This window comes from Xiphias gladius, chromosome 15, assembly GCF_016859285.1.
Source record: "Xiphias gladius isolate SHS-SW01 ecotype Sanya breed wild chromosome 15, ASM1685928v1, whole genome shotgun sequence".
Taxonomy (NCBI): Eukaryota; Metazoa; Chordata; class Actinopteri; order Istiophoriformes; family Xiphiidae; genus Xiphias; species Xiphias gladius.
In genome coordinates, this window is record NC_053414.1 from 7,276,769 (window position 1) to 7,294,724 (window position 17,956).

Below are 17,956 nucleotides of genomic sequence, written 5' to 3' on the forward strand. Positions count from 1 at the left end.
GGTGTGCGTCAGTGTGAATGGTCACTATACCTAGGCCAAACCCAGCTGATATAAATAACAGCAAGACATCTTTGGCTTCCACGGAGCCAACAAGCCTCCCAGAGTTGTGAGTTTCCTCTAACCTATTTTGCAGGAGTGCGGCTGTGCGTAGAGATTAAGCCCGATGTCACATGTAGCTGTAAGCAAAGTCTGTCTATCGTAGTTATTTTTATGTCACTCTAGCATGTTCTCTCTCTTTAATCCCTCTGCGGTTGTGTTCTCATTTACCGCAAAGCCATTAAGAGCCAGTGTGATGCCGGAGGAGAGCAAGAGCATGAAAGATAATATTTAGATCCTTTGGAATATTTAGATATTTTGCGGATGAATATTACTGTACATGCGAGACCCCCGGCTCTCTTTATGCCTTTCAGATGTAATACGTTTATGCACATTTAACTGTCACATGCTGTGAGTACTCCATTAAGAAGGTCATAGCATATTTAACACAGTATTACATAGTTTTCACCTAATTAAGGATTATTCTTGTGTTCTTTGCACTTTTTATGTAATAAAGAAGAGGGTAATAAGACATCTAAATAAATAAATAAAAATTACATTTAGTGTGAATCAAACATTTTCCCTACAGAGTTAAGAGCTTTATTAATTCTTGTATTGATCGAAAAGCCAAACTTAGCCAATTTGACTTCCCCCATGTTTGCTTTTGTATCATGACTCCTATTAACGATGGTGTTCCATTGAAAGAAAAGATAATTAAACTACAAGAAAGACAACATATCAAACTATTTACCATATTCTCTTCAAAGAAAACAAACGAAGGAATCTGTCTTTTAAAAAAACATTACCAGAGTCATGAAATCCATTCACTGCTGTAACAGGAGGATTAGCTGGAGTTTGCATGCAGGAATGAGGTCGGTTTATGAACTCAGTGAGGCTGGGGAGATGATAATCTTGGGAATTATGATGAGTGGGAGACACAAAGTTGACAGGAAGTTTAAAAAATGGAAGTCCAGAAAAATAGTGGTGTGCTGAAGTTACACTCAAGAAACACTGTGCTCCTGGAGAAAAGAAATACAGGAGCGATGTGAAGGTTGTGATACAATGCCATGGCCTGGCAGTGAGACAGAAACCTCTTTCACAGCAGCGATTTTGACTTGAGTGTCACAGGTTTTACTGGTACCATTACCGATGGCTCAGTTCTATTCAGGAGTCCCAGTAAGCCGTGACAGTGTGACAGTGAGGCAGGAAGGCTCTCAAAGACCCGGCGGAGCAGGCTGAACAAGGGAGCTTCTGGCTCTGGCTCTGGCTCCGCAGAACGGTCCAAATCTGCAGGGGTCGGACACGTAGGGACGTCTACCTACTGACCCCTGCAGCCAGAGCCTTACTGGCTCTTACTGTCATATTCTGTTCACTCTGACTATTGTACAGGTCTTGGTTATTATGAACTTGCCACCTTTGTTGTAGGGATTTGGTTAGAAGTTGCCACAGGTGCGGATACCTAAGCAGCCACAATAGCTAATCCCGGCGAACCACTTTTTATGCTTACTTTCACTCAAACCCACAAACATGCATTTGAAATAATTATGTTAAATCTAAGTTTATTTGGAGGCACATGAATTGTTCTGCTGGCATTGCATTTTCTGAATCTCTACAGTGGAGGTGGTGAGTGCAAAATTAGCATGTCACATAGTTGGAGCGTACACAAGTATGGGTATAAGACCCTGGTTGAAAAAACACAGAACTTTCTCATTAAGACACACTAATTTACTTATGATTTTCTAAGGAGTACCACATTTGGTACCACATAAATTTAATTTGCTCTCAGTCTTGTGTTGAAGCGCCAGTATTGTAAAGCCTTCCAATACGGGGCTCTTTTTTTCACTTCTGCAGTGAGCTCATTTGAATTATAGAGCTCTCTGAGAAGATACTGAAACACATGTCAGTGGTGAGAAAAGAGGGAGAGACATCAATAGGGTGAAAGGAAAAAGGGGGCTTATGAGGAGGTGAATATAGAGGCAGGGTAGACAGGGGCCACTGGGCCGGTAGTAAATCTGGTTTTATTATTGAATGAGCATTAAGAGAACAGGCACATGCTTCAATGATTTGGCCAACAGAGTTTTTCACAAGCGAGAGGTTCAAACTATTCTGAAGGCTGACAGTTTGATGATTTGCCATACCACTAACTGGCAAGTTAATATTTTTTCTTCTTTATTTAACCCGCACAGATATTCACATTCACTTGAATGGGACTTTTGGACCCCGCTGTATTTATTTAACCTGGTTTGTCTCACTTATATCAAGAATGTCATCTTCGAAAGAAGCCAAGGCGGCAACATGAATTCATTCACACATATATCACCTAAAAAAAAAACAGTATTTCAAAAAGAACTTTTTAAAGCACCACATGGGGAAGAGCAACATGTCCTGATACTACAGCGCTTGTGTTTTGTTGACTCTGGAAGACAACCAACATAAAAGAAATAAATGACCATCACATGACAAAGTCAGTCAATGTGCTCCATTCAAGGCGGCATAAAAGGAGGTCTGACTTCAGAGAAGAAGCCACGCAGTGACCCAATGAAGACCACAATGACTTCCCTCTTCATTACCCAACTCTCCTTTTCAGTTCTCTGAATGTGGGGTGCAAAGGACTTTTCCTATAAAAGTAAGAGGATATGTCCCTCTTAGTGTCTGTGTGTTCAATATGGAGCATTTGCATTACTATTCGACGCAGCATATGTTGGTAACAGCATTTCTGTGTCAGTTTTTGTTGTTATTCATATATATTCTCTTAAAAATTACACATTTTTTAGTTGTCTCAGAACAGAAATGCTGATGTTTGGAAAATGACTCCCGCTTTTCAGAATGAATCATCCGTTTTCAAGTTTTCCCTGTAATTAAAATATCTACCATTTCTCCCCCCCCTGAGTAAAAAGTTTGCTGATTCACAAGAAAAGTCTCAGTCAGTGGTGGTTGTTTAAGGATGAAATATCTCAACAACTATTGGATTGATTGCTATGAATGCTTTTTTACAGACATTCATGGTTCCCCAGATTATGAATCCCGCAACTTTGGTGAATTTTTTCTCCAGTGCCACCATGAGGTTTACGTTAGTGGGTTTCTGAGTGAAATGTCCCAACGGCAACTGGCTGGATGGCAAGAAATTTGGTGTTTCTAGTGTTATCAGGTCTAGTGACATCAGTGACATCTTTGGTTTATGATCTAATACCTGCAAAACTAATGACATTTCCATCAGCTTTAGTTGTACTTCATGTTTAGTATGTACATCCCCACCCAGCTGCTAGCATGGCTGTAGGCGCCTAGTCTCAGCAAGTCCTCCAGCCTGAGTGACGTTATACGGTAGGTCCGTCCCTACCCTCTGATACGACCCACAGGAGCGTCTCCCGAAACATCGCCCGTTCAGCGGCTGAGTACCAGACCTTCATCGTCACGGTAACATTAACAAAACAAGCAGGTAAGGTTATGGAATGGTCACGGATTGGTCAGGTTTAGGCACAAAAACAGCTCGGTTAGGTTTACGGAGAGATCGTGCTTTGGGTTAAAATAAGTACTTTGTTAATGTTTAGGACTTTCGTCATCGTGGTCACAATAGTAAACAAGCGGATAAGGTTGTGGATGAAGAAACGACAGTGACTAACAGTTTAAAGTTAGTAAAGAAAAGCGGCCTCTTGTATGATAGTCCTGTGTTTTGTCGAGCCATCCATCCACCCCAACATCCTCCTACTGCGGAGTTTGTTGCTCTATACGGTACGTAACCTAGCTTCCTCTGCTACGGCCGCTAGAGGTCACCGGACAATAAAACGTGTCTATGGGTTGTAATAAACTGCTCGCACAGACGACCTATCGGGTCGTTCCTTACAGGAGGAAAGTCTCTTTAGTCTTGTTCAAAACTGAACATAACTAGATGTTAAGTGTCACAGGCGCAGTATGAGAAGATGCGACAGAAAATGAGAAGCGTGGCCAAACACAGGAAACATGCAACTGAATTCTCTCGAGCCACAGGCCGCTGCATCAATCAGCCAAACCTTTACCCCAAGAAAGAAAGAAACAGCTGCCTCCCAATGAGGGAGACAGTTAATAAGGAGGAGACAAAATGATCTGAGGTGATTCACAGGTCTTTCTTCTGCATCCACATCAGGCCTCTGCTCCTGACCTTTGACTCACAACCTCTTGACCTCGGCTTTGTCCAGCCGTCAGGTGCCAGCTTGCTTACCGCAGGCATCGAGATTCCTTCAAGATGCTTTCACCCGAGGGGGTTTAGTATTGTCTCTCAAGGACAAAGAAAGAAAAATCACCATTCACACACCCTTGTCCATATCCTACGAACAACACTGCTCACACACACACGTTTTTCTACTTGTGCATGGTTTTCATCATTTGTCTGTCCTTTCCCTTTTCCAATCAAATTTGACATTTCTCTCTCGGCGTGATGAGGCCTTAGAATCAGTGCCTTAGAATTTCAGACATGCTTTAGACTAAGATATCAAAACATTTGAAGAAAAATATGAAGTATTTCCGCCTCCCTCTTTCCCTCCTCTTTGATTTGTAACATCTTGAGGGCAACTTGTCAGCCACTCCTAAGTGAGATCAAAGTGCTACCTCTCTCATACATAGATATCATTCTTTATGGATATTTTGCAGGTTCCATTACAAATCATATTTGGCTGTCCTCCTCAACAGGAATTCATATCAAACACCCCTCCCGCTCTTCTGTCCTTCATCCTTCTCTCATCGCAATACATAATAACAGCATCAAAATTTCAATCCAGGGATTGAGGCGAATCATCCCTGACTTCAAAAACAAAAGATATCCCTCTTGGCAGTGGTGAATCTATGTCTTGTTTTCATATTGGCATAGTCACAGTGCACTTTCTCTCTCTTCCTTTGTTCTTTGTCCCCTCCGCCTTGCATCTCCTTCTTTCTCCACCTTGCTCTCTCACCCGGCCCTGACCTTTTTTCGTTCCCTACTGACCAGAAGCACAATATGTGGGATCAAACGGTGGGGACGCGAAGAGCAAAATGTCTCTCTGTCTCCCAAACCCAGGGAGGATTAAGGCCAGGAGACTTCTGAGGAACAGTCATAAAGTGTGTTCATGCCTGCAGGGTATAAAGGGAAAGAGAGAGAGACGGGGGGAGAGGGACGATCCGGATAGTGGTCAAGAGAAAAGAAAAAAAAGGATGAGGACAAAGGGTGTCGAAGCCGAAGTGATTTCAGGGCAACGACACAAAACAAAAGCAGTTAATCAACTCAACGCTGTCATAGTATAAATTTTCACACTCTTAAGAGGCAATCACATTGAGCTAGAACGGGATTTTCACCTCATGTTATCTGCACAAATTTAACCACTGGACTGTTTTTCCAGTTTATCTATTTATTCATCCCAAGCAGCCTATACACATTTAGCTAGCTAGCTGGCAACATACACACCGAGCGTGTGTACAGTGACAGTGTACCTGCCGATCTCACCGTGCCTTCATGAAATCTTCAAACTGACCAGGAACTTCAGTTCTTTCTGTTATTCTTATCCAGTTTCTCTCATTTTCATCTTGTCTCCATATGTTCATGAACTGGAATCATAAAGAGTAAGGGTGTGAGTGCACATTTGCTGCTCAAGATGAAACATTTTCATCTTGAGCAACGAAGGACACATCTTTGCCTCGGATTGTGTCTATTTGCACCTATTTGCGTATTTCCATTTGCACGAACCTTTACCTATGTCTGACGTGAAATCTTTTCCTTCATATTGTCATTGGCCTTGACATTGACACTGTCATTTTTCTATGCTCCTTGATGCCACGAAAAGAGAAGATGAGACGACTGATCGCCACTAACTCGACCATGTTCAGAGATTAAATGAAGACGTCTTAGTCACTTTATAGTGATCACCAGTCAGTCAAGTTTGAAGCACAGAGGAAATTGCCAGTTTCTTCAAATGACAATTACACAGGTCATGGGTTTCACACTTTCCAATAAGTCATAGAGATGTATAAAAGAGCAAACTGGACCACAACCTGGAAACCGCAAATGTGAATCTAATTAATGGCTTATTAATGATCTATAAAGTGTCAATAATTGATTTGTTAATCATTAATGAAGACTGGATGTAGAATATATAAATGAACACGGAGTAGGTTTAGCAAAAAACAAAGAGAGCAGAAGATGTTATATGAAGATGACGGGTCATTTTATGGAATGCGTTGCTGAGATTTCCAGGGGTCTGTGTGAGTGAAGGATGATGATGCCGGGTTATGACTTGTCATGCATTCAGACGCTAACGTGCCTGGCACAGTAAGTCCTGCGCAGATGTGACCTGGGATCACAGCCATACTAAAGACTCCTCTCTGTACTCGACTCCTCATTCTTCTTCTTCCAATGCATGTGAAGGTGGCAGGTTGGCCTGCAGGTGCAGAGGTAAACCAGTGAGTGGAAGGTCATGGACAGGAAATTTTATTTCAGCTGTGAACTGCGGAGCAGCTGGTGTTAAATCTATCAAGAATGCCACAGTGTATAACTACGTGGGCCACAATCCTGACCTCGGTCTGAAGAGAAGCACATGTGTAGGGTTGAATGCAAGGCTTATCTGAAGTTAATATCTGCTATTGGGTAAGAACTAACGAATTTTGATATTGAAATTAAATCAAGTATTTTTATCAGATGAAGGATTGAGGGTATTCTCGACCTATATGGCAACATGCTATCATTTAACCAAAGTTAAAAAAACAAACAAAAAAAACCTTGCGGTTATGAGGTTTACACACAGTACCGACAGTTTGTAAGTTGAAGACTACAGTCCTCTTCATGGTCTTCGTCTTCATCTCTCCATCATGTTGTCTTTCTTATCCACTGATCTCCTCTCATCCTCGAGTCATTGAACTCTTCATCCGCATATCTTCTTCTCCTCCTTCTAAAATTTATCTTTGTATCTTCACAACCGCTTCACTTTCAAACATCTGTTGCCATTTTAGGGTGCTTGACTTTCTGAATTTATTAAGGCTATTTTTCTTTGTACAGAACTGTACATTACAGGAACATTTCTACTTCATTCCTCATGTAAGCTGATTTAGGCCAGCTGCCCGAAAGTCCAACTGCTTACACTAAGTGTGCTATGTGTTTTCAGGGAGCAGTGTCCATTGGCTACAATACCCCAAAGAAGCGCATCATGAAGAAAATCCCCATTTTACTGTACCCTTTAAAATGTACCTCTGTGCTGCACTCCTACTGCGTTAGAGTGATTTCTATTAATAATAGTAAGTAGTATTAATAAATATTAAACAGTCTTTTAAAGAACCATTTTAATATAACATCAATAATTCATGGGCCAGTTAAGGGAACATTTAAAACTCTTCAAGTAAATGAAAACATGTAGACATTAAAAAATGCATTACTTTGAACTATTATCAGACACCTGTGCATGCTCAGTACAGAAATAGATGGAATATTTGAACCGATAATTTTACCAAGTGAAAGCATGTTAAGTGGAAAACCTAATGGTGCCCAAAATTGAGCCTTGGTGCACTCCACATATTATGAATCTTAAAGGATAGATTGGGATTCGTCTGCAGTATTCTAAATAAGTTATACTGTATATGATATAGGTACTTTCCGTGAATCTTATACCAAAAAAGGTTGCTCATAAAAAGAAAAAACAACATGATGATTTTTGTATTTTTTACGGCCTGCAACTTTACTGTAGTGGTTTACTCTCACTAATCTCAGAAATATTGGTTCTAGACACAACAGGCAGCTGTTCTCACTGAAAAATATCTGATAAACTTACTGTTCACTACCTGCCCAGCACCAAACTGACTTGCAGACATACACAGTTAACGGATATAGTGGAGCGTTCAGCTGCTGAAGAGCCAAATATTTCCCTAAATAGCTTATGGAGACCAAAACAGAGCTAAAAGGAGAGTGAATATTGTACCTACATTTGCTAGGTTGCCAGAAACACGACTCCAAAATTGATGATAATGTTGCTTTATATGCTGGATGTGCGGACGTTCGCCAGCTATATATGGTATATTTACTTATTTATCTGTTTTCTGCATCTATAGGCTGTGCTGTGTCTTACCAACTGAACCAATGTGGTTTGGTCTGACCGAATGAGTGACTGACATTGTGGTAATTATGGTGTTTTGCTCTTGCACTTTGCTAAATGTTTTCTCTGTTAACTTTCCCTCAAAACTGCTTCAGTGCCATAAAATAGGAGGCAGATGAACCAGCTACATTGAAAAGAACGGTTTGATGGAGGACTTTTTTTTTTCATGAAAAATAAAGACAAAGATTTCTGACATTTTTCCAGTTTATTGTAACAGCCTTTACTGGCTCTGTGGCTCTCCTCAAAAAGTGGACGTCAGGGTTAAGTCTCTTTTTCTCATGTTCACACTTGGTCAAGCCGAAGGAATTATGGGTATGACTTTGTTTGAACCATGTCACAAAAACAATTCAGATTGACAGGGGACTGTGTTGTCACATCAACACACAATTGGCCGGCTTGACAACCTCCTTTTCTTTTTCTCTTTAAATGTCCGTTCTTCACAGAGGCTGGGGAGTGGTGAGAAGACTTCAACAAAAACAATACAAGTCAAGTGTGCAATTACATCTTCACCTGTTGACAAAACAGCTCAGAGAAAGTAACATCCTGCCAAGTCTTGTGTTCTCAACCGTGTTCACCCTCCCACCTTACTCCCCCTCGGCACACATCTTTCATCCCTCCCTAACTCCCTCGCTAATGGAGCCTCGCTCGATTCGGTATGAGACTTAAGTGAACTTGTCAAAGTCAGACGCCTTTCCCAGAGATAAAGAAGGAGCCTTGGTGGTCTCTGTTGAGAGGTGAATGGGGAGACAAGAAAAGGAAAGGAAGAGGAGGCAGAGACAGAGACTAGACTAATACCAAGAGAACACTTGCATACCTCAACCCTTGTTGCAATTTGTTTCTTTGTTTTTAACTTTTTTTGTATGTTTTTTTTTTTTTTTTTTTGCACTGTTCTTTGTCATGATGTATCACAAATCCGACATGACCTGAGTGAGGTCTCCCTCCGTCAGCAAAGAGGTGGTCATTGACCTATAGCCCGAGGCTGCACTCAGGTGGGCCCTCGCCTTGCATGATTCACCCGTCACCTGAGGGGAGGGGAGGTTAGAAACAACAGGCTGGACCAGGTTGCGGTGATGAAGCACCACAGAGCCCCAAGCTCCAGGCAGGCCTTTGGTGTGAACAACCGGCGGGCGTCTTTGTTAGAGAACTGATGGGCAGATAGTGACTCCCTGGGAAATGGATGGTTAGAAGCATGGGAGTGGTGAAAATTAGGCACACACACGCACACACGCCCAGTTTTACAAATTGAAGAGGGTGGTAGTAGTTGACCCTGTGATAACGGTAATGGCTGCAGTGACTCAGAAGGAGGTAGGTCAAGCCAACACTGGGGCCTCATGCAGAAAACTATTAATAACCATAATAATCCATGTCTGCACCAGATCAGACAATAACAATATCATATCATACAATATCTTTTGTAGTCTCATGAAGACATTCATAGTCAGATAACCACACAACAAGCATACAAAGACAACACAAATAAAGCCAGTCGACCACCATCAAGTAACAAATGGACATCAGAAAAGAAACATCAGATAATAAAGCTCTAAAATCTGCAAGGGGGATAAAAGAATTTAAAGCTCGGGGGCGGAGAAGAGATGTGAGGTAGTTCGGAAGCCTTGACGTTAGAGCTTTACAGTTTGTCAGATATCACGAGATGATTATTCAGTCTTGTCAGTAACGAAAGTCCATGCAACGTTTTGATACGGAGAGCAGTAATGAGCATGAAATATTCCATTAGTGACTCTTAAAATGACTTACCTAAGAGAAAGGGAATCTTTACATCAGACCCTGACCGATCGTAGCTTGCCATCTCAGCAGCTGACCACCAACGTCGATAGACGGTGATATTTGATTCAATGTAGGTTGTGCCGTTGGGGGACCAAAATTCATTGTCAGGACAACGTATAAAGCCAACGTCAATTTGACGCAGAATACTGATGTTGCCTGACGTCTTGTTGGTTTTAAGTTGTGCTCTTAAGTAACTAAAATCCATCATCTTCCAAATATCCCATTCCAGCACCATCTTGACATAGAATAATGACATTGTAGTCGTGAGTCGTGGTGACCGAAGCCAAACATCTGCTGAATGTCTGCTAAACGTCACAATGTCAGTTAGCCGATTGACGTCCGGTGTCGGGTGTTTTCCCCTGTGACAAATAGTGTAAAAGGAGCAAATGTTGTGCCGAATATTCAGTTTTGTTCCTGATGTCCTGATAGATAGATAGATAGATAGATAGATAGATAGATAGATAGGTATCTCTCCTACTCATATATAGAGTAGAGAAATGTTTGAATGGTTATGTTTAAGTATTAAGTATCTTCATTATTTATTGTAAAAAGTTTCATCCAGTTCCGCTGGAAGATATTTATAAGATGTTGTCTTTATTTTTCTTTTTATCACTTCTGCTCTGAAGAAGGCACCGGTGTTGCCAAAATGTAAGAAAAATTCTAGTTGTTCTACTCATCACCTTCTCTAGCTCATGTATTGCTGCTCACACGGTGCTTACCTTTATATTCGAAATGCAGTTATTGGGCAGTGCGTGTGAGCGTAAAGGTTACATGTAGAAATCATGATGCCAACATGATTTTTCTGAACATAGCATTTTAAAAGTATTTGATGAAGTCCATGACTAACTAGCATCAGGAGTCCTTATGAAAACAACTTGAGAACACATATTAGTGTTCATTAGTGCAGGTACAGCATGTTCCCAGCATCAGGATGGAGCCGTCCAAACTGGCCGGGATAAATTTGGCCTGGGTAAGAGTCTTGGGAAAAGCCCAGTCCACAAGTTTCTGAGTGGGTGGCCTCTTCCAGAGCCACACATGGTTTCGTATGCCATGCATCTCCAGTACGCATGCACATACACTGACAGGCAACACACACACACACACACATACACAAAATATGCAAAAAAAATCAGTGTGTTCCACTTATTGAGAGCTTTTATCAGTTAATATGAAAATGTTTTCCCTGTGGAAACCACCAATCGGCTAACCACAAAAATTCTCCTTAAACTGGGAGCCCAACTGGCAAAGGCTTTGAACAATCAACCACAAGTTGTCACAGCGCCATTTAAAAGGCTTTAGGGCTGAGATTGAGAGAGGGATAAGGTATGGTAGAGTGATAGAGGAATAACACAGAAAGAAGGAAGAGGGGAGTTGGGCTGGATTTAGGCAGAAAGATGATTTTCTACCAACCTATCACAAAGGATCTCATTCATTATAGTCTATGAGCTATTTTTCAATTAGGAGAAAATAATCATCCGCAGAGAATTATCACCAGATTCTGAAGTTCTCTTTAGCTCTACAAAGCATTTTGGCATCTTTAAGCTCACTGATTTGGTTTTCTGGTTTTCCGACTTTACCATTAACCCTCACCCCTATTATCAGCGTCTTTTTCGGCTGCAGCTGTTTTCAGTGAAAAACGTCTAGGAAGCCATAGTGCCCTACCTGCACAGACATTTTGGGCAACTAAAACACTTGGCTGAGAGTTAGGGTAAAATAGCAGTCAAAGTTAATAACAAGAAAAACACTGATTGCAGGTCTGCGATGGAAAAAAAGAGTCCAACAAGCTACTCACCCATCCATCGCCCCAACCTCCACGTCTTTAATTTCCAACTCACTACATACAGGACACGCTATTTCCTGTCGTGGCACTGAACAGTGAGACTGGACGTAAATTATGAAGCTCGACGAATCGTCCGATATGGGCGAAAAAAAAATCGAAGCTGATGCCGCGAAACTAAATCAGCTGCAGAAATAATCCTCGCGGAAAGACTCACCTGGCTAGTTCATTGGTTGCTAAACCCAAACAGGGAGCTGGGTTTGTGACCCCTACTGTTAGATGGTAAGCAATAAGCCTGGACATACATGTGTTAAATGTATGTATATTGGCGTTATATCACTGCATTAGCGCTTTACCTGATTGGATGCAGTGCTTACCAAAACAAAGTTGACTTAAAAAGCAACATTTTGGATAATTTTCATTAGTTTCATTATCTCTCTCTCTCTCGCTCCTTGTAATTCTACATCTATATTGGTGGCAATAATTTGCTTTGGGCCAAAACCCTAGAGTCCTCAGAGTCCTACCAGTGGAGAGACCCTGTCATTTGAAACAGCAGATATCCATCAGCTAGACACACACACACACACACACACACACACACACACACACACACACACACACACACTCAAACATACATGCAGACATGTACACACACTGGCTTAGGCTTGGGAAGAAGAGAATTAGAGGAAACCACAAAGACATTTACGAGCAGCCCCATGGCAGCCATCATCTAAGCAGGGCTGCTGCCACAGATCTGCAGGGGCAGAGAAACCTTCTGTCTGTTGACTCCACAGATTAGTGACTTAATATAACCAAACAAAGGCTGCCTTTCTCTCTGCTGCACTCAGGGAATATGCTGAAGAAGGACCAGAAGAGTAACCACAGAGGTTATATAATCTGTTTTCTTTTACTACCAATCTCAGTGAAGTAGCTCCGCTGCAGTTTGTTCAACTTTAACAGTGGACATAAAAGAGAAGAGCAAAGTAAACATGCTGTAGAGAGGACCTGCTGTGTGAACATCGGGCCTCCATGCTGATGTGATCTGAAAGAGATGCCGGAAAAGATGCCAGCCTGTTTCCACATACAGTAGTAAAGTGGTGATGTAGCACAACCCGTCCAGAAGATTAAGTGTTAGGACAACACGTGGTGTAGTGGAAATATGGCAATCTGACGAGGGCCGGACCTTTAACACATTTTGCAGCCTGAAGGCAAAGAGTTTCATTTTGAGATTTCATGTGTTTATTTGAAAATGAATATATTAACTACGATATGTCTTTTCCCCTGAGCAGTGGCAGATCCACTCACAGAAGCTGAAACATACGCAGAACGGGAACAGTTTTGTTTGCCGTTGCTAAAAGGCATGTCAGCCCCTTTGGGACATCACAACTCTAACATCATCCTTACAGTGGCATGTATTGACCCAGCAGCTCTCCTGTCACTGACGCACAGTTTTCTCTTTTGTTTCCTCATTAGTTATTTTAAGGTTGTTAAAATCCTTTAACTCCTCACTGTATGACACTTTTGTATACAGTATATTCTGTATTAGCTCGTTCCACCTCTTCATCCAGGCTATATGCTGAGTGAAACGTTGAAACCCAAGGAGATGTTTTTGTTTTGTTTTTTTTAAATCACATGAAAAAAATTCTACGTGACCAGGGCATCATTTTACACACATTTCCCGACAATTTCTATCTCGTATCTTTAGAAATTTCTCCACTAGAATTTAAGATAAAGTTCTGTGAGTCTGAATAATGTTTGGGCTGCACAAATAAATAACTTGCTGTTATTTTTTTTTAAAACCTGCCCAAAATTCAGAGCGTCCTTCTATCCCGCTTCACAGTTCCAGGTGTATGCACTTTCAATGGCTTTGAATTACAAAACTCTCCTAGAAATGCTTGCATTAAATAATTTAATCATATGTGTAATTATCCATTCTGTGTCAGAAGTCCACTGTAAGTTCACTGTAAATAGAATGATCACTTGTCCGAAATTGACCTAATAGCCATTGTCCTGCCCTGAGTGGAAAAACAGGGTTGACTCGCACAAACCCCTCGGGCAGGCCACTGCCGACAACACCACCGTTTTTTTGCTCTTCGAAAAACAACTCGAAACACTCCGTCCTCCGTAGCACGATGCTGACGGCAGACAAAACGTCAGCCCCACGCCACTTAAATAAGCATGTTTTTTCACAGCATGTTTGCTTTCACATGCTTTTGTTCCTCTTGTCCTGTAATTCGATGATGTGATTCAGCGCATGAGGTCATCCCTGTTCGATTGGCATTTCGTGCTCAGCTCAGGCAGCCAGATGAAAATGATGTGATTAAGGGAAGGACAGAGGGCTGGCACAGGGCGGTGCAATCCGAGTTTCTCCCGTAGGGTACTGGGCTCACATTAGTGAACAAGTAATCGAAGGAGGGGACCAACTACCTGCAATTGGGAGGACACAGTATCTCATCCATCTTGCTGGAAAATCAGACAGGTGAAAGAAAATGATTATTTTTATATTAACGATGGATGAAACGGGTTGCTCATGGTGATAAATAAAACCACAGAATACCATCACGTGACTGCAGTTCCTCTCAGCTTAACGAAGCCTGTTATCTTCTCGGCGTATCAACTTTTACAAGGTGATAAACTGTCGTTTTTCGTGTTTTGCTTGTTGCCTTCAACTGCCCCCAGGTGGCCTAAAATCAATGAATACAGGTTCGTGCGTGCCATAGGAAATGCGGTCAAAAAAGGGCAACGGAGAATGAGTGACAGAGCAACAGAGAGAGGTTTGACTTGAGAAAAAAAGGAGAGAGGGTAAAGTGCATAGAAGCAAAAAAAAAGAGCGGGCAAAGGGAGAATTATAGCACTGACCATCGCATTTTCACAAAGGAAGACTTTCCATCCACCTATTTTCATGTGCGTTTTTCTGTTTTAAAGATAAAAAGTTGTCACCACGGTTTAAGATCAATTAAAGTTTCTACACACAAATTCTGATAAATGGTTTGCGGTCTCCGTTTGCATCGCCTCTTTTGGTAGAGACGGAGATAACATCCAGAGATGTTTTCTTGACTTTTACCCAAGCAGACGCTGCGTAATGGCTGTATGGGAGTTGACACGCACACAAACGCAGAGAGACACTGTGAGACCATTCAGTAATTCAGTAGCACAGGCTGTAACCATAACAGCCGCATCATCTCCATAACAGAGGGGAGTGTGGAGTGTCACGCTGGACACTGCTTGACTTCTGCTCGCTCTCTCCTGCTGATGACACTCGCTCTGCCCTCGAGCGATATCAGCAGCTGTGTTTTTCTGAAAAGATGAATGGGAGACGTTCAGCTTCCTCCGGCTGCAAGATCACTTTCTGGACCCGCACACACCCACAAGTAGCAGAGCTCCAGCCGATCATGCACAAGAGGTTATGAAATTGATCAACGTGTCCTTAGGCTCCTGCCTCGCTCCGGCGTTTATGCGCGACGCGAAAATGTCGCAGAGGCTGTGGCCAGACGGTGGGAGATCACTGAGGGGGGAAATCTCGTGATTTCCACCTCTTTAGTCAAAACAACCGGGAGGAGAAAGGAGGAGTGGTGGGTGGGGTAGTTGAGCTTTCTTGAACATCAGCAGACAACACAGTCAAACACTGTACACAAGCATGGCACAAGGGATGCAAAAACACAGATTGCTTAAATAAAACCACTTCTGGCAATTTGATGGCAGAAGGCAAAAAGCGTTCTCCAAAGCACGCACACTTACACATCTGTCTGATTGATTCCCAAATTCGGGTTTCTGGATGTACAGGACATCTTATTTTGGCATTCGTTCTTCCACTGGACATGGTAAGGGTGAGAAACAGAGTAGCCATGGTATAATGTGGTCCTGGTGTAATGCGGTTTTGATCAGCAGACTTGACATCAGATTTCAACACGTGTGTCTCATGTTGCAAAAATGCATCTGTTTTTCTCACAAGAGTGCGTTTGTTTGAGTTCCGCAGGAGCAATCTGGGTCAGTCGTGTTGTGTCCCTCCGTGCGTCTGTGTTTTGGCTCGAGGTATGAAGTAGCCGTGCTGGGGTCTGACAGCAGAGCTGATATATGGAGCCCTATTACCATTGCTCATAACTCTAAAACACTAATTACAACCACAGGCCTGCAATGAACACTGCTGAGCACTGCCAGTATTTTATGACAATGTGTGTTTGTGTGTGTGTGTGTGTGTGTGTGTGTGTGTGTGTGTGTGTGTGTGTGAGAGGTACAGGGGTAGGAGCATAAGTAGCTGACTGAAGATTGACACCCCTGCCCCGCCTCCCGCTGATCCTATGACGTGACCTCAGACCCTCCACCGCCATAGCTGGAGAGATTAAAAGACAAAGAACGACCAGAGGACAAGTAGCGATGGCTCAGACAATTCAGTCACTCATGTGATGAGTCAGATATCCAAAACGTGCGAGCATAAAATCTTCATTTAGCATATTTAACCTGTCAATATCCACGTAAACGCACCATTACATATCTGAAAATTAACCCCTCTGTGTTAGCATTCGGATATTGGAAGTCGGAGCATCTTTACTGAGATAAGAATCGTTGCTCACAGTGATATTTACATTACTGAGTGGCAAATGTCAGCCTCATCTGGTAATACATTCCACACAGACACACACAACTGGGATGCTGTTTTGCAGGTCGCCCTGGAGACGGCGGGGAATGAGGGAGAGATGGCGGCGAAAGGGAAAGGGAGCGTGAGCTTCTCTTTCATCGGGTCAGGCACACTGACACCCATTCGGCACGTTCGCCTCATAAAAACCCTGACATAACTGGAGACATGAAAGTCTTGATCTTTCAACCCCTGCCTTTGTCTGTCATACAGTCCTCCTGTCATATCAACATGCTGCGTCTCTTTGCCTTGTCTGGTTGAGCAAATATGAGGGGATAAGCGTAGTTAATGTTAGCTTACTCCTCTACACTGCTGCTCTGGTGGGGCCCTCCTGAGCATCACACTCTGAACAGAATTTAACTGAAGAAATGGTGTGATGACGTTTGTGCAAAAAAAAAAAAGTTACGTTTTGTCATTTTTTAAGGAAGTTATCAATCACTTAGCTGTACAAAACATTTCTTGACACCTGACTAATGCAGAGGAACATTGTTCTCGTCCCACCACCCTTTCAATGACCTTTGAACCCTCGCCCTAGGACACAAAGTTCAATGTCCCATCATAGCTTTGAGATCTTTAGATTAGACTCTGACTGCTCCAGGGAACCGAGTGACCCCTGGAATAAGTTACTGTTTTGGTTATCATTTTATCATCATCTACAAGCATTAATCAAAAACAAATCAGCTTCCAAACTAAATCCATTTAGTGCAATAAACTTTCTGTCATTTACAGCTCTGTGACGCCATCTGCTGTCTCTATGGTGCATGAGTAAGGGTCTTTTAAAATTCAATTCTGAGTGAAGTCATTCTAAAAACGCTGCAGCTGACTCACAAATACGTCTACAGGCTGTTTCTGTGGCTTCATTTTGTGAAATGGTGAGAAACCAAAAAAACTATTGTCTAAAAGTAAATGATAAATATCAACACTTGACCTTCACGTAGGGGGACCAAAGAGATTCTTATCGTGCTCTCAAGAGCAAAATATATTACCTTTATTGTTTTGTTATTTGGAAGTTAATTTCAAATCTACGCAGTATCTGCAGAATATTTCTATTACATGTATCATACGAGTACATATCTATCATGCGAAAAATAAAAAGTATTCATTATTGCCAAGTTGACTCTGTCAGTGTTATATTATTTATATATTAGCGATTTGTTACCAAATTTGTTAATGATGATGCATAGCTTATACGCAACATTATAATCTTGTAGCTGTTGGGGGTCAGAGGATCGATCCTCGCAGTGTTGATAATTCTAATTTGAAGTCTTGTTTTGCGTATCACTATCCATCCCATGCTAGATGCAATATTTGCATCTCTGCTGCTGTTGTGTGCATTTGTACAATGGTCCCCTCTCCAGAGAAGCATTCACACGACGAACATTTCTTATTTACCCTTTTGCCGTTGTCTTGTGTTTAAACATGCATGTGATTATGTAATTAACAGAGAACAGTAAAAGGAGATGCCTCATTTGCGCCAATTATCTGGTGGTTATATTCAGTAGTAGCCTATTAATAATGCATTTACCTTATAATCATGAAGTATTTGTGTCCCCTACTTGACCGTCATTAGCTACTTTTAACCATAAAAACGGTGAGCCTGGCCCAGGTATTACTGGGTATCCAATTGTAACTAGATTTTAA